The sequence below is a fragment of the Rhinatrema bivittatum genome, chromosome 5 (assembly GCF_901001135.1).
Source record: "Rhinatrema bivittatum chromosome 5, aRhiBiv1.1, whole genome shotgun sequence".
Lineage (NCBI taxonomy): Eukaryota > Metazoa > Chordata > Amphibia > Gymnophiona > Rhinatrematidae > Rhinatrema > Rhinatrema bivittatum.
The window spans coordinates 73,302,204-73,325,222 of NC_042619.1; the positions used below are offsets into that span (position 1 = coordinate 73,302,204).

The 23,019-nt window shown below is 47.7% G+C and overlaps 1 protein-coding gene across 6 annotated transcripts in view; it reads left to right on the forward strand.

Annotated features, from left to right (window-relative positions):
• ELMOD1 (ELMO domain containing 1) overlaps nt 1-23,019 on the forward strand; it is a 338,352-nt gene that overhangs the window by 57,270 nt on the left and 258,063 nt on the right. The window contains exon 2 of one of the 6 annotated variants that reach the window (XM_029602454.1): nt 13,051-13,325. The exons of the other annotated variants lie outside the window; for them this stretch is intronic. The gene's annotated coding sequence lies outside the window, so the exon portion shown is untranslated. The remainder of the gene's footprint in view (nt 1-13,050; nt 13,326-23,019) is intronic. 6 annotated transcript variants of the gene reach the window in all.

Here is a 23,019-nt window from a genome sequence, read left to right on the forward strand (position 1 = left end):
TGCACGCCGCCCGTGTCCCCAGTTTCTGGTATCTCCTTGCGGATACGCAGACAAGCGGGGGCGGTACAGCAGACCTCGCAACGCCTTCTCGACCTCGGAGCTATTGTGCCGGTTCCTCCCTCCTCGCAACGTCAAGGACATTACTCCATTTATTTCGTTGTGCCAAAAAAAGAGAGGTCCTTCCGGCTCATCCTCGATTTAAAGTGGGTCAACAGGTGTCTTCGCATCCTGCAGTTCCGCATGGAGACGTTGTGGTCCGTGATTGCATCCGTGCGGCCGGAGGAGTTTCTGGCCTCTCTGGACCTGACGGAGGCGTATTTGCATGTAGGGATCCGGGCGGATCACCAGAGGTTTCTGCGATTTGCAGTTTTGGGTCGGCATTACCAGTTTCAGGCTTTGCCCTTCGGCCTTGCCACAGCTCCCAGGACATTCACCAAAATCATGGTAGTTGTGGCGGTGCAGCTCCGCCGGGAGGGGTTGTTGGTACATCCATATTTGGACGATTGGCTGATTCAGGCGAAATCAGAGGTTCTTGGTCGGCAAGCGATCCAGCGGGTACTACAGTTATTGACTTCGCTCAGTTGGGTGGTGAACATGGCCAGGAGTCATCTTGTCTCTTCCCAATCCTTGGAGTTTTTGGGAGCTTTGTTCGACACTCGGCAGGGGAGAGTTTTCTTGACCTCCGACCGGATGCGCAAATTGCAAGGGCAAGTGCGAGCGTTTCTGTCCAAGCACCCTCCGACGGTTTGGGATTACTTGCAGGTTCTCGGGTCCATGGCTTCTACCTTGGAGTTAGTCCCTTGGGCTTTCGCACACCTGCGGCCTTTGCAATCAGCTTTACTCTCCCGTTGGAGCCCGGTTTCCGAACAGTTTCACCTACAGTTACCGTTGACAGAGTCTGCTCGGTCCAGCCTGGATTGGTGGCTCAGGTCGGACAATCTGACCGGGGGAGGTCCCTTTGGTGGTCCCAGATTAGACAGTGGTCACCACGGATGCCAGCCTGTCAGGTTGGGGGGCGGTCTGTCTTCGGAAGTCTGTGCAGGGTCGGTGGTCCCCGCAGGAGGCACGATGGTCCATCAGTCGTCTAGAGACCCGGGCCGTCCGACTGGCTCTACAGGCTTTTCTCCCGATCATCAAGGGGAAGTCGGTCAGAGTGCTATCCGACAATGCCACCACAGTGGCTTATATCAATCACCAGGGAGGTATCAGGAGTCGTCCGGTGGCGACGGAGGCTCATCTGTTGATGGATTGGGTGGAGCGGAATCTGTTCAGCATTGCAGCGTCTCACATAGCCGGTGTCGACAACGTACACGCGGATTTTCTAAGTCGACATCATCTAGATCCCGGGGAGTGGGAGCTGGCAGACGAGGCTTTTCAACGCATCTGCGACAGGTAGGGAACACCTCGCATGGACCTGATGGCGATGTTCAAAGATGCCAAGGCCCTGCGCTTCTATGCCTGCCGGAGGGACACGGGAGCGGAAGGGGTGGATGCCCTGGTGCTGCCGTGGCCGTCAACAATACTGCTTTATATCTTTCCCCCTTGGCCTCTGATTGGCAAGGTGCTCAGGCAGGTAGAGGCTTACCCATCCGAAGTGATCCTGTTGGCTCCCGAATGGCTGTGCCAGCCATGGTTCGTGGATCTGGTGAACCTAGTGGTGGAGGGTCCTCTGCGGTTTCCGTGTCTGCCAAATTTTCTTCATCAGGGGCCCGTCTGTTTCAACCAGGTCGATCGCTTTTGTCTAGCGGCCTGGCTTTTGAGAAGTGGCGTTTAAAAGGCAAGGGATATTTGGATGCGGTGTTAGCTACTCTTTTGAGATCACGTAAGTCTGCCACGTCTCTGTCTTATGTCCGGATCTGGAAAGTCTTTGAGTCCTGGTGTATAGGCCAGGAGGTGGATCCCACTCGGGCGTCTGTTTCGGATGTTTTAGGTTTTCTTCAGGCGGGACTGGCTAAAGGTTTATCCCGCAGTTCCTTGAAAGTGCAGGTGGCAGCGTTGGGTTGCTTACGCGGTTCTATCGGAGGTCTGATTGTCTGCGCATCCAGATGTTTCTCGTTTCCTTTGAGGGGCGACCCATTTACGTCCTCTGGTGCATCGGCCCTGTCCATCTTGGAATCTAAACCTGGTCCTTTCCGCTTTATGCACTGCTCCTTTTGAACCTTTGTCTTGGGCCACACTAAAGGATCTTACATTGAAAGTAGTGTTTTTGGTGGCGATTGCCTCTGCTCGTCGTGTATCAGAACTTCAGGCCCTGTCCTGTCCTGAGCCTTTCTTGTGGATTTCAGATTCCGGTGTTTCCTTGTGAACGGTTCCGTCCTTTCTACCAAAAGTAGTTTCCGCCTTTCATTTGAATGAATTGGTAGAGCTTTTGTCTTTTTTGGATCTGGGGAGGTCGGATCCCTTTTCTAAGGATTTGAGAAAGTTGGATGTGCGCAGGGTGTTGCTCCATTATCTTGAAGTAACTAATGCCTTTTGAGTTTCTGACCACCTGTTTGTTCTCTGGAGTGGTCCGAAGAGAGGTAATATGGCGTCAAAGACCACAATTGCTTGGTGGCTCAAGGAAGTGATAAATTCCACGTATTTATTGCATGGTAAGCTTTTACCGATCAGTCTCAGGGTGCATTCTACACGTTCTCAAGCGGCTTCCTGGGCTGAATGTTCTCATGTTTCACCACAGGAGATTTGTAGAGCAGCTACATGGAAATCATTGCATACTTTTTCACGGCATTACCAAATGGATGTTCAGGCTCCAGATATGGGAAATTTTGGAGAAGGTGTGCTCAGAGCGGGCCTCTACGGATCCCATCCTAGGTAGGTGAAGCTCTGGTACATCCCAGGAGTCTGGATTGATTTGGGTACGTACGGGGAAAATAAAATTGGTTCTTACCTGATAATTTTCATTCCTGTAGTACCACGGATCAGTCCAGAGTCCCACCCGATTGCCGTGGAGAGGTAAAGGAGAGTACGCTTCTTCTGTATTTGTTGATTGTTCGGGTCTGCAGATTATTTGTTCCCTGGTTGATGACCGTGGTTCGCAGTTGGGGTTAGTGATCCAGTTGTGGTTTATGATTCCTGTATATAGTTAGTTTGGTTTCATACCATTCTGCTTTGACAATATGTAATACTGGCAGACTGTAAGTGGCACCTAGGTATATATGGCAGGGTCTGTCAAAACTTGCTCTTGTCTCCATTTGCTGGAAGGGAGGCAAAACCCAGGAGTCTGGACTGATCCGTGGTATTACAGGAATGAATATTATTAGGTAAGAACATATTTTCTTTTGTAGGATTAGCCTTGGTTACTGCTTCAGTCTTTGTTCTTTCCTTCGGGTCCCTGATTGAAGGGATCTCTTGGAGCAGTATTTGTAATGCACCCGGCAGGAAGGAAGAGCAGTCAGAACTTCCTCCTGGATCTTGAAATTAGGTTTACCAAATTCAGAAAAACACTGGGGTGACTCACAGCAGGTCACTGACACCCCCTTTCTCCATGCCCAGATCTAGGGTTCCCCGTTCTCTGAGCCAGGAGCTGAACAGGATCCAGCAAGGCCCCAATACTTAAAGGGTAAAAGTTCAGAAAAATGATCCAGAGGGGAAATGCTCAAATCAGCCAGTGAGTGGACTGGAAAGGAAACCCCCTCCTAACCCTGGCCGGGACAACCAATCAGGACTTGCTTGGCTATAACTGGCTGGGCATGTAAAATAACAAAAATGAACTCCTTACTACCTTCTGTACTCAGTACTTAGCCCAAAGGACTGCCTCCTCAGCTGTAACTGGGGAGCTAATATATAGTATTACCAGTGGGCAGAACAAGGCAAACCCCACAGGAGGAGGGATTGCATCTACATGGACCTCTCCAAAATCCATCCTGCTCTGACTACCTGACATGGTCACTAAATACCCAGGGCTTACTGGTAACCCAAGAAATGCCTGGGTTATTATAAGTAAAAATGTAATACAGTACAATTATTTATTTTCTTTTTTTTAGTTTTGTTTTTGTTTTTGCAGTTTCAGTTTCCAGCACAAAGCAGTGAAGTAAAATATAAACAGAATGTAAGCATTCTCTCTAAACCCAAATTTGCAGTTAGGAATTTATGTAATGCCAAACTAATTAACCCAGCTGAAAAATTATTAAGCCAGTGTTTTCACCCTCCAAGGTACTGCACAAGTTCAGTACCTTGGAGGGTGAGAACTCCAAGGATGCTGTCTCGACACCATGGGGTAATCCAGCAAAGCCCCTTATGGTAGATAACAGATAACTTTTGGGTTTTATCACAGATGTCTTTGTGAGATATATGACAGCAGAAAAAGGATAAGATTTACTAATTGGCCTAAAGTCTTTCATGGGAATAATTGGCACAACAGTTGCTTTCACATTCCGGAGCAAATGTACTGAGTATGAACTTAGTCTTCACTTACAAGTTTTGTTAAAGCTCTCTTGGCAAAGCTTTTGGGAATCCATGGAAAAAGCCATGAGGAAAAGCCCTTAGCAAAGGCTGTTTCAGGTAATGTCTGTTCAGATAATGTCCATCTTTTTGGTAACTCAGAGTCCTTTTTCACTGAGTCAAACCTAATTGAATATTCAGTTTTATAGGCTTCAAAGCTGATCTGGATTGGATGTTGCCACCTCCTATAGACACAGGATTGGTGGGATGCAGATGATGTCTGAGCCCAATGCAGAGGAATATTCTCTTGGGTTAATGAAGTTCAGAGAGTCCGTTAGCAAAACAGGTGCTAGAACAATACCCATTTCATAGTTGGATACAAAGTTTTTACCAAGGACATGTTTCACAGTTCTGGTGTCTAAGGCTCTCCTCTCATTTTTTTTTATTTTATTTTTTTATTTATACCTTTTATATACCGACTTTCATGATACAATCATATCAAATCTGTTTACATGAAACGGGGATTAACAACAATAACGAAGAAGATGCCAGAAGCAGAAGTTACAATGAACAGGGGTAATGGAACTAGGATGGAGAAGCAGTCAGAGGAGGAAATGTAACTCGATAACTATAACAAAGTAAAAGCATTGTACAAGATAGCGTGCCCTAAATAGTCTGATTTAGTATGTGATCTGTGTCATTTGTGTCATTGTTGGTGCCAGCCTAAGTTGGGTGGAAGGCTCGTTGGAACAACCAAGTTTTAAGTTTTTTTCTGAAAGTCAACAGACAAGGTTCCTGTCTGAGATCAGGAGGGATGGCATTCCAGATGGCTGGTCCCGCTGTCGAGAAGGCCCGTTCTCTGGTAGTTGACAGGTGGGTGGATTTAGAGGAAGGGACTTGCAGGGTACCTTTGTAGGCTTCCCTAATGGGTCTTGAAGAGGTGTGGAGTATGAGCGGGAGTTGCAGGTCAATGGGGAGCTGGTGGTGAATGATTTTCTGCAGGGTGGTAAGGGATTTGTGAAGGATTCTGTAGCTTATTGGAAGCCAATGTAGGTTTCTGAGGATGGGTGTGATATGTTCTCTTCTGTTAGTGTTCGTCAGGATTCTAGCAGCCGCGTTTTGGAGCATCTGAAGCGGTTTGGTAGTGGCGGTAGGAAGACCCAGCAAAATGGAGTTGCAGTAGTCTACTTTGGAGAACAGGATGGCCTGGGGAACCGATCTGAAGTCTTGGAAATGAAAGAGAGGTTTAATTCTTTTTAACACTTGAAGTTTGTAGTAGCAATCCTTGGTGGTATGATTGATGAAATTCTTTAAGTTCAGATGGCTGTCGATTATTACTCCCAGGTCTCTTGCTTGAGTGATTAGGGTGTTGGGTTGGGTCCGCTGGAGAGTATCGTTGTTTTCCGGTGAGATGAGGAGGAGTTCAGTCTTGGCAGGGTTGATGATCAGATTGAGGCTGGTGAGGAGGAGATTGATGGAATGGAGCCAGTTGTCCCAGAGTTTAAGTGTTTTAGTCAGGGATTCGGTTATAGGGATCAGAATTTGTACGTCGGCGGCGTATAGATAGTGTTTCAGCTTTAGATTTGTTAACAGTTGGCAGAGGGGAAGGAGGTAGATGTTGAAGAGCGTGGGAGAGATAGCGAGGAGCCCTGAGGTACACCTAGTGGGGAACTGATGCATGGGGACTCTTTGTTATTGACTTTGACTTTGAATCCTCTATTTCTGAGGAAGGAATCGAACGAGCTAAGGGCTGTTCCAGTTATCCCAATGTCAGAGAGTCGATTTAGGAGGATGTTATGGCTCACAGTGTCGAAGGCTGCCGAGATGTCAAGGAGAACCAGCAGGAAGGAGTGCCCTTTGTCTAAGCCCATGATGATGTCGTCTGTGATAGAGATGAGGAGAGTTTCAGTGCTAAACGATTTACGGAATCCATATTGGGAAGGGTGGAGTATTTTGTGGTCTTCGAGGTATTCTGAGAGTTGGGTGAAGACAAATTTATTTGTAAACACTCAACTTCAAATTCATTTGAAGGTGTTACAACTCTCTGTTAAGAGCAAACACATTTTTTTTCGCCTCCGTGTGTAAAACAGTCTCATATAAAGTTGCCAACATCATCACATGGCTGTAGCTCCATGTTTGTATTGCTTTAGGCCTGCATTTTTTTTACACATTTTGTGTATATAGCATTAGGCCTCAAATTTATGATGCACATCCTGTTTGGGGTCACTGGCGTTTACCCTACATTGGCATCGGTTATCTTTGAGAAGTTAGCCAAAAAGATCCAGCAGGTCTTTGGTACCTTGGCTTTGAGGGCACCGGGATTGGCACTTCCTGCCGTTGAGCAGCTGCTCGGCAGCCATGTACTGGCACTGGCGCTGGTGCTGGTGTCTGAGCTGATTCCAGTTCCCGAAGAGGAATCGGAGTTGATGCCCACTGCCCCACTGGTGATCTTCAGCCCATCATGAGGAGGGAAGCTTTCCTGGGGTACCAGAACTCCCTGGGATCCAGGCCAAAACAGCTACGTGCACCCCTCTCTGAGACATTAACTGAGGATTGGTCACTGTCACTGTCCTCACCATCAGCCTACCAGTTGGAGTCTTGACTGAATGTTGTGGGGCTATAGAACAGACAATACCTCTGAAGAGGAGGAGTCAACTGGTCCTATTTCCTCTCTGACCTCTCTCCTCCCCCAGAAAGAAGGTCCCTCCTTGTTCTACTTTGGAGTGTGAACCCTTGATCCAGCGAAGAACGTACGTTCGGACGCTGGAAGGCGAGGCCACGTCAGGGACTCTCGTGAGATGGAGGAGCAGGAAATCTGGATGCAGGCGCCTCCTGCGGGTCGTGAAGTCCAGATAATTGACACCTCCTGTCGGTTGTAGGATCTGAGACTTCTCCGATGGATCGTGGAAGATGAAGCTAGGGTGGCGCCTCCAGCAGGTCGTGAGATCCGGGACGTCTCCAAAGAGTCGTGGAAGGTAAAGCTGAGCTGGCGCCTCCAGCAGGTCGTGAGATCCGGGACGTCTCCAAAGAGTCATTGAAGGTAAAGCTGAGCTGGCGCCTCCAGCAGGTCGTGAGATCCGGGACGTCTCCAAAGAGTCGTGGAAGGTAAAGCTGAGCTGGCGCCTCCAGCAGGTCGTGAGATCAGAGAAAGAATAGTCCAGACCAACAGAGGCTACGGCGATCCAAATCCGGTCCTGAGGTCAAAAAGCCTGAAGATACTTCACAGCCGGTCCAGGGGTCGAGAGCCAGAGAGTACACCAGAGCCGGTCCAGGGGTTGAGAGCCAGAGAGAACACTGTAGCCAGTCAGGGATCAGGAACCAGAAGACACACCGCAGCCAGTCAGGAATCAACACAGGATCAGACGCAGGAGCCAAGCAGAAGTCAAGGCAAGGTCTGAGGTGCAGACCTTGCCTTAAATAGTTCCCACTAGCTGGCACACCAGAGAAGGGTCAATCCCAGCGCAGGAAGGACTCCTGCAGCGAATCCACTGCTGCCACGTAAGCCCCTGAAGAGGGGCGGAGCCAGAGACCCGGAAGGGAGAAGACTCCGCAGCCATGATGTGCGGTGCGAACCGCGGACCCAAGCCCTCGAAAACAGCCCCCCCGTCATAGGGAACGCGGCGGTCTGCCGCGCAGGTAACGAACGGCTTCAGGTCGTGGCTTGCCGCTGCCGCGATCCATAACACGCTTGAGGACCTCTACTTCACTGGTTTTGTCCCAAGAATAGTGGAGGCCATTACATTTACTTTGCAGAAGGAGGATGAAACCAGTACCAAGACGCTTGGCATCCTTCAGTCCCCTTAAGGAGGTCATGGCAGTCCCAGTCCATGAAATCCTTCAGGAAGTGCAGATGAGGATGTGAGAGAAATCCCTCTATGTGGCTTCCATTAACATGAAGGTGGCTGCAGTTTATCTCATCCAGAAGGCTCCCAGATTCAAAACAAGGCAGCTGCTGCACCAGTCTGTGATGGTCAAATCTATTCTCAATAACGCCGAGAAGCAAAGACTCACTCTTTGGTGCCCCTGGGGAAGGAGCTCAGACCCTGGAAACTCTTGGGAGAAAAGTGCTTCAAGTGTTGCGGCCCCAGTCTCCTCTCTCACGATCGGGGCTGTGGCCGCTTACCCTCGCTCCGGACCTCGGGTGAGACCGCTGGGTTTCTGGCCTGCTAGGCCGCATGGCCGCGGCGTCTCCACGAGGGAGACGCCGCCAAGGTTGAAGCTGACTCCGCCCCCCGCGTTGCTACGCGCGTGCGAAGATGGAGTTTTTAAAGCTCCAGCACCCGGAAGTGCTGGACAGCCCCCTGGATGACGTCAGACACCGGCAGAGTACTTAAGGCCGGTGTCTGACTCCAGAACTTCGCCTTGCAATGAGGTCTCTCCTTGGAGTGTCTAGTTGCCGTCCTGATCCCGCTGATCCTGCTGCCTTGGTTCCTGCTGATCCTGCTGTCCTAGTTCCTGCTGCCTTGGTTCCTGCGGATCCTGCTGTCCTGGTTCCTGCTGATCCTGCTGCCTTGGCCCCTGCCGATCCAGCTCTCCAGCCCTGCAGAGCCTGCCAGTTCTTCTGGTGGGTCCTGTCTCCCCTTCCATGCTCCTGTCCCGGATCCAGCTCCGGTTGTTTCTCTCGCTGCTGATCTCCTGGTATCTGACTCTGGCTTGCTTCTGATGTTCTCTGCCTACCGCCTGCCCTGACCTTCGGACCTTCTCCTCGACTCGCCTTGCTGCTGCCACCTAAGTCCCAGCGGTCCAGATCCCTACAGGCTCCTCCTGGGGGGGATCTAGGATCTCCTGGGTGAAGACACCTCCAGCACTTCAGCTTGGTTCCGCCTCCCGGCCTGCCCTCTACGGAGCTTCCAGTTCCATCATGCCGGTCCAAGGGTCCACATCACCTCTCAACAGCAACAGTTTGCAAGGCCATGGACCCGGCAGATATGCCCAGCCTGCAAGCCATTCCCGGGATGGCACAATGACTGCAGCAGCAGCAACACTGCCTCGATGGTCTGGCCGCCACCGTTGAGCGTTTGGCCAACCGGCTGGAGGCGGCAACTCCAGATCCACCAGCACCAACTCCGGCTCCTACCATGAACTTGGTGACACCCACCCAGTTCCCAGCTCCAACACGATATGCGGGGGACGCCAAGATTTGCCAAGGTTTTTTAAACCAGTGCTACGTCCGGCTCTCCTTGCTTCCTGCTCAATTCTCATCCGACTCAGAGAAGGTAGCTTACATCTTCTCATTACTCGATGGGAGAGCACTTGATTGGGCCTCCCCAATGTGGGAACGCCAAGATCCCTTACTACACAACCTCCAGGAGTTCGTCCTTAACTTCCGGCAAGCCTTCGACAAACCTGCCCGCTTGTCTACGGCAACATCAGAACTTTTACAGTTAAAACAGGGATCCCGATCTCTGGTGGACTATGCCTTGGAATTCCGGACTCTCGCCATGGAGGTGGGTTGGCGTGATGACTGTTTATGAGGAATCTTTATGGAGGGTCTGGCAAGTTGCATTAAAGATGAACTGGCCGCCAGGGACATTCCCGATGACCTAAATGATCTTATAGACATGGCCGGCCACATTGACCGACTTCAGCAACGGGCTAAGGAGGGACGCCCACCACACCGTTCCGTACCTCTAGCCCTGGGGTTCTCCAGACCTATAACTCCAGCTGCCATCCAAAGAACACCCCACGCGGGACCCGTTGCAGAAGAACCTATGCATATAGGTCGCGCTCCATTGACAGCGGAGGAGAGAAGGAGACGTCGCACGCTAGGATTATGCCTTTACTGTGGTAACAAAGGGCATTTCCTAGCACAGTGCAAAGAACTGCCGGAAAACGCTCGAGCCTAGGTGGTACCGGGGAGCTACTCCTAGGCTGCGCTGGTTCTGCTCCTCAATGTACAGTTCCTGTGACTTTTAAATACCCTGGAGGGTATTTTCACACTCTGGCCTTCATTGACTCGGGGGCAGAGGGGAATTTCATCATAGTAGATTTAGTGCGTCAATTACGCTTGCCAACTGTAACACGGACTTCCCTGCTACGGGTCACCTCCATTCAAGGCACCACGCTTCCAGGTACCATATCTGAATCCACAATACCGCTGACGCTCCAAACCGGAGTACTGCATTCCGAAGAAATATCCTGTCTGGTGTTGGAAAAAGCAGTGCACCCCGTGGTGCTGGGCCTACCCTGGCTACAGCAACATTCTCCAGTAATCAATTGGGACACTTTACAAATCGCGCAGTGGAGTCCCTTCTGTTTTTCACATTGCATCAAGATCCCACGGCCAGCTCAGGTGTCTTTGTTAAGTACTTCAGTACTCCCTCCAGCACCCTACAGAGACTTCGCGGAGGTATTTTCTAAGAAGAAAGCAGAGATTCTCCCACGACATCGACCCTTTGACTGTGCGATAGACTTACTGCCCGGAACCACTCCTCCTCGCGGCAGAGTGTACCCACTGTCCCTGCCCGAAACCCGGGCGATGTTGGAATATATCACAGAGAACCTAGCTAAAGGCTTCATTCGCCCCTCTCGCTTGCCTGCAGGAGCGGAGTTTTTCTTCGTGGGGAAAAAAGATGGATCGCTTAGACCCTGCATAGACTATCGAAGGTTAAATGCCATCACTAAACGAGACCGCTATCCGCTCCCGTTGATCCCTGAGCTCCTAGATAGACTACAGGGAGCCAAACTCTTTACGAAGCTTGACCTACGAGGAGCTTACAATTTAGTATGCATCCACCCAGGAGACGAATGGAAGATTGCCTTTAACACCAGGGATGGGCACTATGAATATCTGGTAATGCCCTTTGGACTGTGTAATGTCCCGGCAGTCTTCCAAAATCTCATGAACGAATTACTGAGGGAGATGCTGAATTCGTACGTCATAGTTTATCTGGATGACGTATTGATCTACTCTAAAGATCTGGAATCCCATCAACAGCATGTCAGATGGGTGCTAAAAGTTCTGAAGGATAATCACTTGTATGCAAAGCTCGAGAAGTGTATGTTTGAGTGCGAGTCGCTGCCATTCCTAGGCTACATAGTGTCGTCTACTGGATTCTGGATAGATCCTGGGAAGGTATCTGCTGTCACCCAATGGCCTCGCCCCACGGGAATAAAAGCCTTACAGCGATTCCTGGGATTTGCTAACTTTTACAGACATTTTATTCCCCATTATTCACGGAGAGTGGCACCCCTCACCGCTCTAACTCGTTAAGGCGCTGACGCTAAAGTATGGCCAGAGACTGCCATCCGGGCCTTTGAAGATCTGAAACAAGTCTTTCTAACTGACACTTGCTTGTACCACCCTGATCCTCAGCGCCTCTTTGTGGTAGAGGTCGATGCCTCTAGCCTCGCGGTAGGAGCAATACTCAGCCAACATTCTAAATCAGGGCAATTGCTCCCGTGTTCCTATTACTTGAAGAAATTCTCACCCGCCGAATGCAATTACAGTATAGGTGACAAAAAGAACTCCTGGCAATCAAGTTGGCTTTCGAGGAGTGGAGGCAGTGGCTAGAAGGGGCTCTCCACCCAATAACGGTTTACACAGACCACAGGAATCTCGAATTCTTGTCGCAAGCACAGCAGCTGAATCCCAGGCAAGCCAGGTGGTCACTCTTTTTTAACCATTTTGACTTCACTCTTCGTTACCACCCAGCTTCGAAGAATGTCCGGGCCGATGCCTTATCTCGAACTTCGGTCTTGGAAGAGGAGGAGGAAAGCCCTCAATACATCTTGGATCCTGCCAAGGTTCGGTTGGCCGCTGTCACTGTCGAATCCCAACATAGGACGGTAGTTCCTAAACGTCTACGGAAGGAAGTATTAAGTTGGGCCCATGACTCTCTAACCGGCGGGCATGCCGGGCGAGACCGGACATTAGAACTATTGAACCGTTACTATTGGTGGCCCAACTTACGACGAGACGTTCTAACCTATGTAAACTCCTGCTCCACATGCGCCAGACAAAAACCGAAGGTCGGGCTCCCCTGGGGTCTGCTACAGCCACTGCCAGTCCCCACGGAGCCGTGGACACACATAGCCATGGACTTTGTGGTGGATTTACCAACTTCACTAGGGAAGACAGTGATTTGGGTAACGGTAGACCGCTTCTCTAAAATGGCCCACTTTGTGCCTTTATCCAAACTACCTTCTGCTCCGGAACTAGCTCTATTGTTTGCACAACACATCTTCCGCATTCACGGACTCCCACAGGACATAGTGTCAGACCGGGGGCCACAATTTATGGCCCGGAATTGGAAAACCTTATGCAAGAGCTTTGGGGTCCAGCTCAGCTTCTCCACAGCATTCCACCCTCAAAGTAATGGCCAATCTGAGCGAATGAATCGCTCGTTGAAAACATTCCTCCGAGCTTTTGTGAATGAGAAACAAGACAACTGGGCGGAACTACTTCCCTGGGCTGAGTTCTCCTATAATAATTTATTTATTTATTTATTTATTTATTTATTTATTTTTAATTTTTATATACCGACATTCTTACATCCGATGTAAATCATACCGGTTTACATTAAACAGAATAGCAGGAAATAAATTTCCATAGTCTAATATAATGAACATTTCTAATTAAAATTGTTAACAAGCGAAAAGAAAAGGTAAAGAATTGGAATAAAGGTTACATAACAGAAAAATATAAAAGATTTTTTTTTTTTTTTTTAGCAGCACAAGATCAAATTCATTCTGCAACGGGAAGATCCCCATTCCAAACAGTCTATGGAAAACTAAAGCCACCTCTGCCTCTTATCTATACCAGTTTCGTCACCAGCACAACAACTTCAAGGACTGTGGAAGACCATCCAAAACAAACTAGCTTCTGCTGCCAGGACTGCTAAAAGGAATGCAGACTTGCACCGTCGACCTGCTCCGGTGTTCCATCCGGGAGATCGTGTCTGGCTCAGCACGAAGAATATCCATCTAAGGCTGCCTTCTAAAAGGTTGGCACCTAGTTTTTGTGGTCCATTTCGTGTGGCAGAGAGGGTTGGGAGGGTCTCCTACCGATTACGACTGCCATACACGTTGCGAATTCACAGTTTTCCATGTCTCCCTTCTTAAACCAGTGATCCTCTCTCGCTTTCATCGCAAACTACCAGAGGATGCAACGACTTCTACAGCTGAAGACCCTACATACCAAGTACAAGAGGTCCTTGACGTACGCTTTTTCAATCGCCGATGGGAGTATCTGTTAGTCTGGGAGGGCTGTGGAGATGAAGACAACACCTGGGAGCTGGCCCACAACATTTTAGATAAGTCCCTCCTGCGACAATTCCATCTGGATCTTCCTGGGAAGCCTGGTCCTTTAAAGAGGGGGCGTAAGGGAGGGAGTACTGTTGCGGTCCCGGTCGCCTCTCTCACGATCAGGGCCGTGGCCGCTTACCCTCGCTCCGGACCGCGGGTGAGACCGCTGGGTTCCTGGCCTGCTAGGCCGCATGGCTGCGGTGTCTCCACAAGGGAGACGCCGCCGAGGCCGACGCTGACTCCGCCCCCCCTGCGTTGCTACGCTCGCGCGAAGACTGAGTTTTTAAAGCTCCAGCACCCGGAAGTGCTGGACAGCCAGCCCCCTGGATGACGTCAGACGCCGGCAGAGTACTTAAAGCCGGTGTCTGACTCCAGAACTTCGCCTTGCAACAAGGTCTCTCCTTGGAGTGTCTAGTTGCCGTCCTGATCCCGCTGATCCTGCTGCCTTGGTTCCTGCGGATCCTGCTGTCCTGGTTCCTGCTGATCCTGCTGCCTTGGCCCCTGCCGATCCAGCTCTCCAGCCCTGCGGTGGGTCCTGTCTCCCCTTCCGTGTTCCTGTCCAGGATCCAGCTCCGGTTGTTTCTCTCGCTGCTGATCTCCTGGTATCTGACCCCGGCTTGCTTCTGATGTTCTGTGCCTGTTGCCTGCCCTGACCTTCGGACCTTCTCCTCAACTCGCCTTGCTGCTGCCACCTAAGTCTCAGCGGTCCAGATCCCTACGGGCTCCTCCTGGGGGGATCTAGGATCTCCTGGGTGAAGACGCCTCCAGCACTTCAGCTTGGTTCCGCCTCCCGGCCTGCCCTCTACAGAGCTTCCAGTTCCATCAGGCTGGTCCAAGGGTCCACATCACCCCGCAACAGCAACATCGAGGAGCTATGCTAAATGCCCGCACAGATTCCTACCAGCTCCTTTTGGGCCAATATTTGTTGGACCTGCCAAAGCAAATGCAGGAGGTAGCCGAGCAGTTTCCTCAGAACCTTTAAGGTGCCCTCCAGTCACTGGTGGACAAAGGAATGGAGTGTGAAACACACAGTCCACTTTGACCTTTTGATGTTTTTGAAAAAGCATTGAGAATCTCTGCCATAGGGATTGGTGCCAGCAGACTTGCTTGACTGTGGGTTTCAGACCTCTGACTAGAGGTCCAGGAAAGACTTGGGCCTGCTTGTTCTGGAGATAATATCTTCAGCGATATGTTAAAAGCAGTAGTAGCGCAGATCTGTGAATACTATGCATTCCAAGCCTGCCCTCCTCATCCAGAAGGTATACAAAGAAAGGGCAGAGGAAGTACTTTTTCCAGTCAAGGAAGTGCTGTTCTCTCGATCATAGTCTCAACAGGCTATGTATGCCTGTTTGAGGCAGCAGCAGGTTACTAAATCACAGCTAGCACTCCAGTCAACTGCTGGAAAAGGGTTTTGCCTGGCTCAGGGAGATCATAGCCTGCATCCCTGTACCTGTGCCAAAAGACCTTTCTGAAGAGGAAGGTTGAGGTTTGACATAAACCGTTGGACCAGTTTAACTTTATACATGTGGGTCCTTGGCATCATAAGAAGAAGGTACAAATTAAATTGATTGCATCTTCCACCAAATCGTCTCCCAGACCCAAGTTGGGGGTCACTCACCACATTAGGAATTACTTCAAAAGGCCTTTAAAATCTCAGCTTACCCACGGCAGCCCCAGCGCCGACCACGAGGCTGCTCCGCCCGAATCCGCGCCTCTTCTCCGCCTCCTTCCTCGCCGGAACCAATCGGAAACTTCAGCCGCACAGCCAATCGGGGGACAGCCCCTTTGGCTTAAAGCGACGAACGGCAACTAGGCGTCACGCACCGGGCGTTGCGCGCCGAAGGAGCGCGACAAAGGGGCCTGCCCCTTTGTGTGCCCCTTCGTGTGCACCGTCTCAGAGTCTTACCAGCATACTGAATATCTGACAGCACTCAGAGATTAAACAACCACAGACAACGACCATGCTACACTCTACATACAATCAACCTCAAACTACTACATCTCAAACAACTCAAAAACTGCAAACAACTACCACTCACAACTAAGCTTCCAAGCATCTACAAACAACAACCACTCTGCTGTCAGGCAACCTCAAAACAACGACCTCCCAGCACTCTACATTCAAGCAACAGAAAAACAACGACCTCTCAGCACTCTACATTCAAGCAACAGCAAAACAACAACCTCTCTGCACTCTACATTCAAGCAACAGCAAAACAACGACCTCTCTGCACTCTACATTCAAGCAACAGCAAAACAACGACCTCTCTGCACTCTACATTCAAGCAACAGCAAAACAACGACCTCTCTACACTCTACTTTCAAGCAACAGCAAAACAACGACCTCTCTGCACTCTACATTCAAGCAACAGCAAAACAACAACCTCTGACAGCAACCCAGACATCTTCTCCAACAACCTCAGACATCAAACACCCAAATCTCAACAATCAAACAACTCCATATTTAAACACAGCCAAACAGCCAAACCGCACTTCACCGCCCACTCAACAGTAGTTGAACTCTCTTTTGACCAACACTTTTATCATGACATACTCCCACATTCCAGTGCTTAAATACTCAAACTTCACCACCAATATAAGGATGACAAAGAATATCAATTCTTATTACAAAACCCTAATACCAATAATGACGTCACCCATCACACAAATTATAGGTTTAATGACGTTTTCCATACTACTACTAAACACACAATCACTACTAAAAAAGATTAATCTTTTAGACGACATACTCAACGATGAATCACCGGACATATGCGCTATCACGGAGACCTGGATCAAGAGCACTGATGTCGCAGTAATTAACCAGCTTCCATCAGATGTATATGACTTGTTCTCTATACCGAGACCTAAAAAGAAAGGAGGGGGACTTCTACTGGCAGCTAAAAAGAAATTCAACCTCTCCCTACAAAACACCACCCCACCTCATAAGATAGAAATTGGTCTCTTTAAATCCAAATGCCTGCAAATTTGCTTAATTTATGCACCCCCTGGTATACTAGAAAAGAATCCATCAACACTTTCGGAATACATTACAAAACACATTGACATCAATATGCCAGCCATCATACTCGGAGATCTTAATCTCCATTTTGACCGATCCCCCCTCACACCTGCATGTGATGCCACACTTGCGACCCTTAACGCTATCGGATTTAAACAAATTGTATCAGGTACAACACACAAGGCTGGACATACTCTGGATGTGATATTTACTAACTCTCTCATACAACCTGAACACCCCCAATGCACACCTATTCCATGGTCAGACCACTACCGAGTAGACACGCACTGCTCCATTAACTGCAACCCCCAAGCAACACACGCAAAGAAAAGAACCATTGAATACAGAAAAAAAATGCCAAATAGACGATATTATCGAAGCCATTACAGAAGATATCCATAAATTAGACCTCTCTGATGCCAATACTGCGTGCACCTCTTGGCATCAACTCACCAGCAGCATTTCTGATCGACTCTGTCCACTACTAACGAAAGAAATCAGCACAGACAAAAAAGATAAAAAACCATGGTACAACACAGACCTTAGAATGATGAAACGCGAACTACGTAAACTGGAAAAGAAATGGCTAGAAATCAAGATCAAACACATCTACAGAAATTTAAATCCCTTCTCCATAAATATCATAAAACAACAGATGAAGCTAAGAAAAATTACTACACAACAAAAATTCATCAGTATCAGTTCAACCTGCGTGCCTTATTCCAATATGTTGCTAACATTATTACCCCACCTTCAAACAGCAATCCAGAAAATGACGATAAAAACAAATGTGAGAAGCTAGCTACCTACTTTTATGAAAAGGTCTCTAATATCATGGCACGCTTTACTGCACATGCTCCACCGGTATCCCTTCTACCCAGAAGCACCATTATCACCTCACCATCACTCACTAATTTTGAAATCACAACCACTTCAGAAATTGAAACCATTCTAAAAAAGATAAAACCTGCATTGCACCCTATAGATATTATGCCTACTAAAACACTCCTCTCCATCCCCACGAGGATTGCCCCTCCCATCTCCAACATCATCAACAAATCTATATCGACTGGTATTTTTCCTATACAACTTAAGCATGCAATTATAAAGCCGACTCTCAAAAAACCAGACCTGGATCCATCTGAACCGGCCAATTATCGTCCTGTCTCGAACCTCCCATTCTTGTCAAAAATCATGGAAAAAGTGATAAACAAACAACTCACGGACTATCTAGATGATAACCGATTATTATTTCCGTCACAATACGGTTTTCGTAAGTTCCATAGTACTGAAACGCTGCTAGTATCCCTCTCAGACTCTATTCTAAAAACACTAGATTCTGGTCATTCATACATTCTTGCCCTACTCGATATTTCTTCGGCATTTGACACGGTCAATCATAATATCCTTCTAGCCCTCCTCTCTCAAATCGGCATCACTGGCACTGCACTAAACTGGATCCAATCTTTTCTGACAGACAGGACATACAGTGTCAAGTTGGGATCCCAAATATCTAAACCAAGAAATCTGCTACAAGGTGTACCACAAGGCTCCTCGCTATCATCAACACTGTTTAACATTTACTTAGCACCTCTCTGTCGACTCCTAGCAAAACTAAAACTCCACCACTTCACATATGCCGATGACGTACAGATTCTTATCCCTATTAATGATTCCCTTACTAATGCTCTGAAAACCTGGGAATCAGCCCTGGCAGAAATAAAAAAGCTTCTCACAGAAAACTTCTTAGCTATAAACACTACCAAAACTGAACTCATCATCATCATACCACACAATAACATCCCCTCCAACACATCCCACCACTCTACTTCAGTTCTTCCCCTACTACAGCAAGTCCGCAGTCTTGGCGTCATTATTGACAACCATTTCACGTTAAAGAAATTCATCTCAGCTACAATAAAAAATGGATTTTTCAAACTTCACACACTAAAAAGAATTAAACCTCTTCTACATCCACAAGATTTCCGGACGGTATTGCAAGCTACCATACTACCAAAAATTGACTACTGTAACGCAATACTCTTGGGTCTCTCTAAAAGCTCAATTCAACCTTTACAGATGTTACAGAATGCAGCAGCTCGATTAATCACCAATACCCATCTCCATGATCACATAACACCTGCTCTCATGTTCTTGCATTGGCTCCCAGTAGCTTCTAGAATTACCTTTAAAGTTCTCTCCCTCATACATAAGTCGATCTATAACCAAGAGATGCAATGGTTCTCGGAGCAGTTTGTGTTCCATACCTCCAAGAGACCCATAAGACACATCCATCAAGCTAAATTGGCAGCCCCCCCAACAAAAAACATCAAACACGTGACCACAAGAGACCGTTCTATCTCCATAGCGGGAATCAACTTATGGAACAAGATGCCCACTGACCTACGTCTGGAGCCCTGCCATAAGAAATTCAAACAAGGACTCAAAACGTGGTTATTTGAACTAGCATTCACACAATGATATCCATTTAACTGAAATGCCATTCTATTTTCTTCCCTCTCTCCCTTGCTCCGTTTCCCACCCTAACCTCATTCCCTCCTCAATCTCCTTCTTCACCTTACCTGCCCACCCTTACCCATCATGATATTAAGTAGCTTTAAATAACAGAAATGTCTTCGGTGCAATATAGAAATTGTATCCACACTCAGAACCGGTATTGTTTTAGATACTATTTAGTTTTTGTGTTGGTTTGTTAAGGTTTAATAGTTACATCAATATTTTAATTGTATGTTATACTTTATTGGATGGTCTACAGTCTGTTCAGCCTGTTTTCCGTCAAAACTGTTATATGGAATTTAGTTTATTTAATACCTATTAATAATGTCAATGTAAAGCCTGTTGCTAAGTTATTGTTAAATGTAAACCGCGGTGATGTATTTCTTTACGTACTGCGGTATATAAAAACCCTTAAATAAATAAATAAATAAAAGGAGCTCTCCTTCTTCTTAGAGACCAGAGCAGTTAAACCCATTCCACCAGGGGAAAGAGGGCAGGGATTCTACTCCAGATATTTCCTGATTCCAAAGAAAACAGGAAGACTCTGCCCAATCCTAGACCTAAGGACCTCGAATACATTTCTAAAAAGAAAAAAGTTCATCTTAATCCCTTTTCTTCAAAAAGGGGACTAGCTATACTGTCTTAATCTCAAAGATGCTTACACCCACATAGAAAGATTCCCTGTCACAGAAAGTATCTCAGATTTGTTGTGGGTATTGCATAGAAACATGACAGCAGAAAAATACCATAAGGCCTATCCAGTCTGCCCATCTGTCCAATTAATTTAGCATCACTTCCTTTGAGATCCCCTGTATTTATCCCATGCTTGCTTGAATTCAGATGCTCTTTTTGTTTCCACCATCTCCACTAGGAGGCTGTTCCATGCATCCACCACCCTCTCTGTAAAGAAATATTTCCTAAGATAACCCTGATTGTACCCCTTTTCACACTTATCTTATGGAGCCTCCTTTCCATTAAAAAAGACTCACTGCCTGTGCATGGAAACCTTCTGTTCCATATCTCCCCTATCTCACCCTTTTGGTCGAGATAGATTTGGTTTCTACTCCTCAGGGAGATGACCATCAGAGAATCAATCATGCTGGGGATTTCCCCAGTGCTCAACACGCAGGATCAAGGCTGGTTTCACAATCCCAACATCAGATCCTTGGCTCTCACTGCCTGGATGTTGAGAGGTTGATCTATTAGACAGTGTGTCCCAGATTCTATTAGCTTCAAGAAAGGACTTCATAGTGAAATCCTATAGACTTAAATGGAAGAGTTTCATCCTGTGGTGTGAGTGGAAGGCCCTAAATACTTTCTCTTGCTCCGTACAAAAACTGCTTGAGTACCTTCCAGATGTGTCAGAATCTGGTCTCGACCAACTCAGTAAGAGTTTGCTGTAGTGCAATTGGTATGTATCACCAGAATGTCGAAGGTAGACCCATCTCTATACAGCCATTGATTGTCCGGTTTATGTGGGCCTGCTTCATTTGAAGCCCTCCAACTATGTCTTGGGAACTCTGCATGATATTGTCCTAGCTGATGAAATCTCCATTTGAGCCGCTGTGCTCCTGTGACTTGAGTATCTAACCTGGAAGGCTGTATTTTTGGTAGCAACCTTCTGCACTCAGGGTCAATGAGTTCCAGGCTCTAGTAATTTATCTACCTTATACAAGATTCTGCATACCTATCTTAAGTTTTTGCTTAAGGTGATGTCGGAATTCCATCTTAACCAGTCAATTGCCCTTCCAACATTTTTCCCAGGCTACATGTCCACCAAAGTGAACAAGCTCTGCCCAGTTTGGACTGCAAAAGATCCTTGAACTTCAACTTGGAGTGGACTGAAGCCCATGTAATAGAAGTGGACCCTTATGTTGTGATGTGGTTGGTGCAGCCTCTGGAGTGAATGCCCTAGGCCCACACCAACAGATGGCAAACATGCCCTGGGACAGAATTGGCCAGAAGCTTCACCTCTACTAGCCCCTTTCCCCATAAGTTGAGCCATTGGGTTCTGGGGGGGCAGGGCTTAGGCAATGGTCTCCCTGGGTAAGGAAAGAGAGAGAATCTGGGATCAAGGTGAGGTCTGGGCAGGGAGCAAGCAAACATTGTTCAGGTTCAGGCAGAGGTCAGTGGCAGATGACAGGCAGAAGAGTAGTCTAGGTGCAGGCAGAGGTCAGTGCAAGAAGACAAACAGAGACTAGGGCAGGAGCAAGGCAAGGAGATCTGGGCAAGGCAGGCTGGATGAGGCAAAGACAAGGCAGGCTGGACAAGGCAACACACTGCTAAACAGGAGACCCATTGCTGAGGCAAGGAGTGAAGGGTGGCAGTGGTTTAAATATCTGTCTTCTTGATGTCATCTGGAGTTGCCTGGATGGAGGGTTCCCCACCATAAAGCCTTCTTGAGATTGAGTGCGCTGTGAACGCGTGCCTAGGGCCCCGGCCTATCAGGCGAGGAGAGTTTAAAGATGGCAGTGTTCGTGCCGCAAAGACACCTTGGTGAGTGCAGCTAGTTGTGGGACATCCTATGGCCGGCCAAACGTTACACCTAGCTTTTTGTTTCTTTTGACAGGAATAAACTGAGGATTGCTGTTACCAAACAGACTTTATTCAGTTGTCTAGCAGAATGGATTTCCTTCTGTTATGCCCAGATAGGCCTGAATCTAATGGGCAATATCAGGGCTCACTCTCTCTAAGCCATGGCAGCGTCAACTACGATCAGTCCTCATGGAGGAGATCTGCAAAGCTGCAATATGGAGTTCTCGCCACATATTAACATCTCATTACTGTTTGGACAGGGATGGCCAATGCAACAATAGATTTGACTAGTCTGTCCTGAGGAATTTGTTTAAGGTATAGAACCAAATTCCACTCTCCTCCTAGGTAGGGCCCATTGATTTTTGTTTCAGGCTGTTCCTCATCAGCTAAGAATAAAATGAAAAAAGGCTTGGTGCTAACAAAAATACTGTTGTGCCTGTTGGTTCTTATTGTTTTCTACTTGTTTCTTTCAAGGCAGTCTGCAGCTAGGGATTCTTCACTTGTGAGGACTGCCATCCTGCTTGTCCTCAGAGAAAACATAATTGCTTACTTGTAACAGGTGTTCTGCAAGGACAGCAGGATATCAGTCCTCACAAAAACCTCCCACCTCCAGTTGGAGTTGGCTTCAGCTATATATGCTAAGTACAGGATTGAAGGGGCTCCTTGTGTGAATGCATGGTATGTTGGCATGCTTAGTGAGGCACAGTCAGAGTTCTAGAAACTTTGACATAAAAGTTCCAGGTTGGGCTTTATCGGACTATATCAACCACTTGTGAGGACTGACATCCTGCTGTCCTCAGAGAACACCACCAGTTTTCAAAGGGAAAGTACACGCATAGTTTTCCTTTGAAAATTTCCCACAAAAAATAACCGCACACACTTACACCTTCTAATGTGTGCATATAGTTTTTTGGGAAAATTATGGACATACTTTTGAAAATGCAAAAGTATACTTGTAATTCTCCCAGGTGGGGTGACGTCACTGGACGGAGCCCTATCTTGGAAACGTTTCTGTCAAAGTTTCTAGAACTTTTGACTAGCACACTGAGCAATGCCCATCATGCCATGATCCCTGCAGCCACAGGAGTCTCCCTTCAGTCTCTTTTTTTCCGCACTGCAGTTTGCCTCGCGGTTAGGAGCTCTGTGAGAACTGTCACACAAATTTCCTCATGGAAAAATCTTAAAATTTTCTTCAGAAAAAGATTCCCTCATAGTCATAGGGGTCTCCCATCGGGATATTTTTTCCATCATTCGATGAGTAAAATCACTATTCACGGTCGATTCCTGCTCTCACCTTTTTTGGTGCCCACAGGCCATAA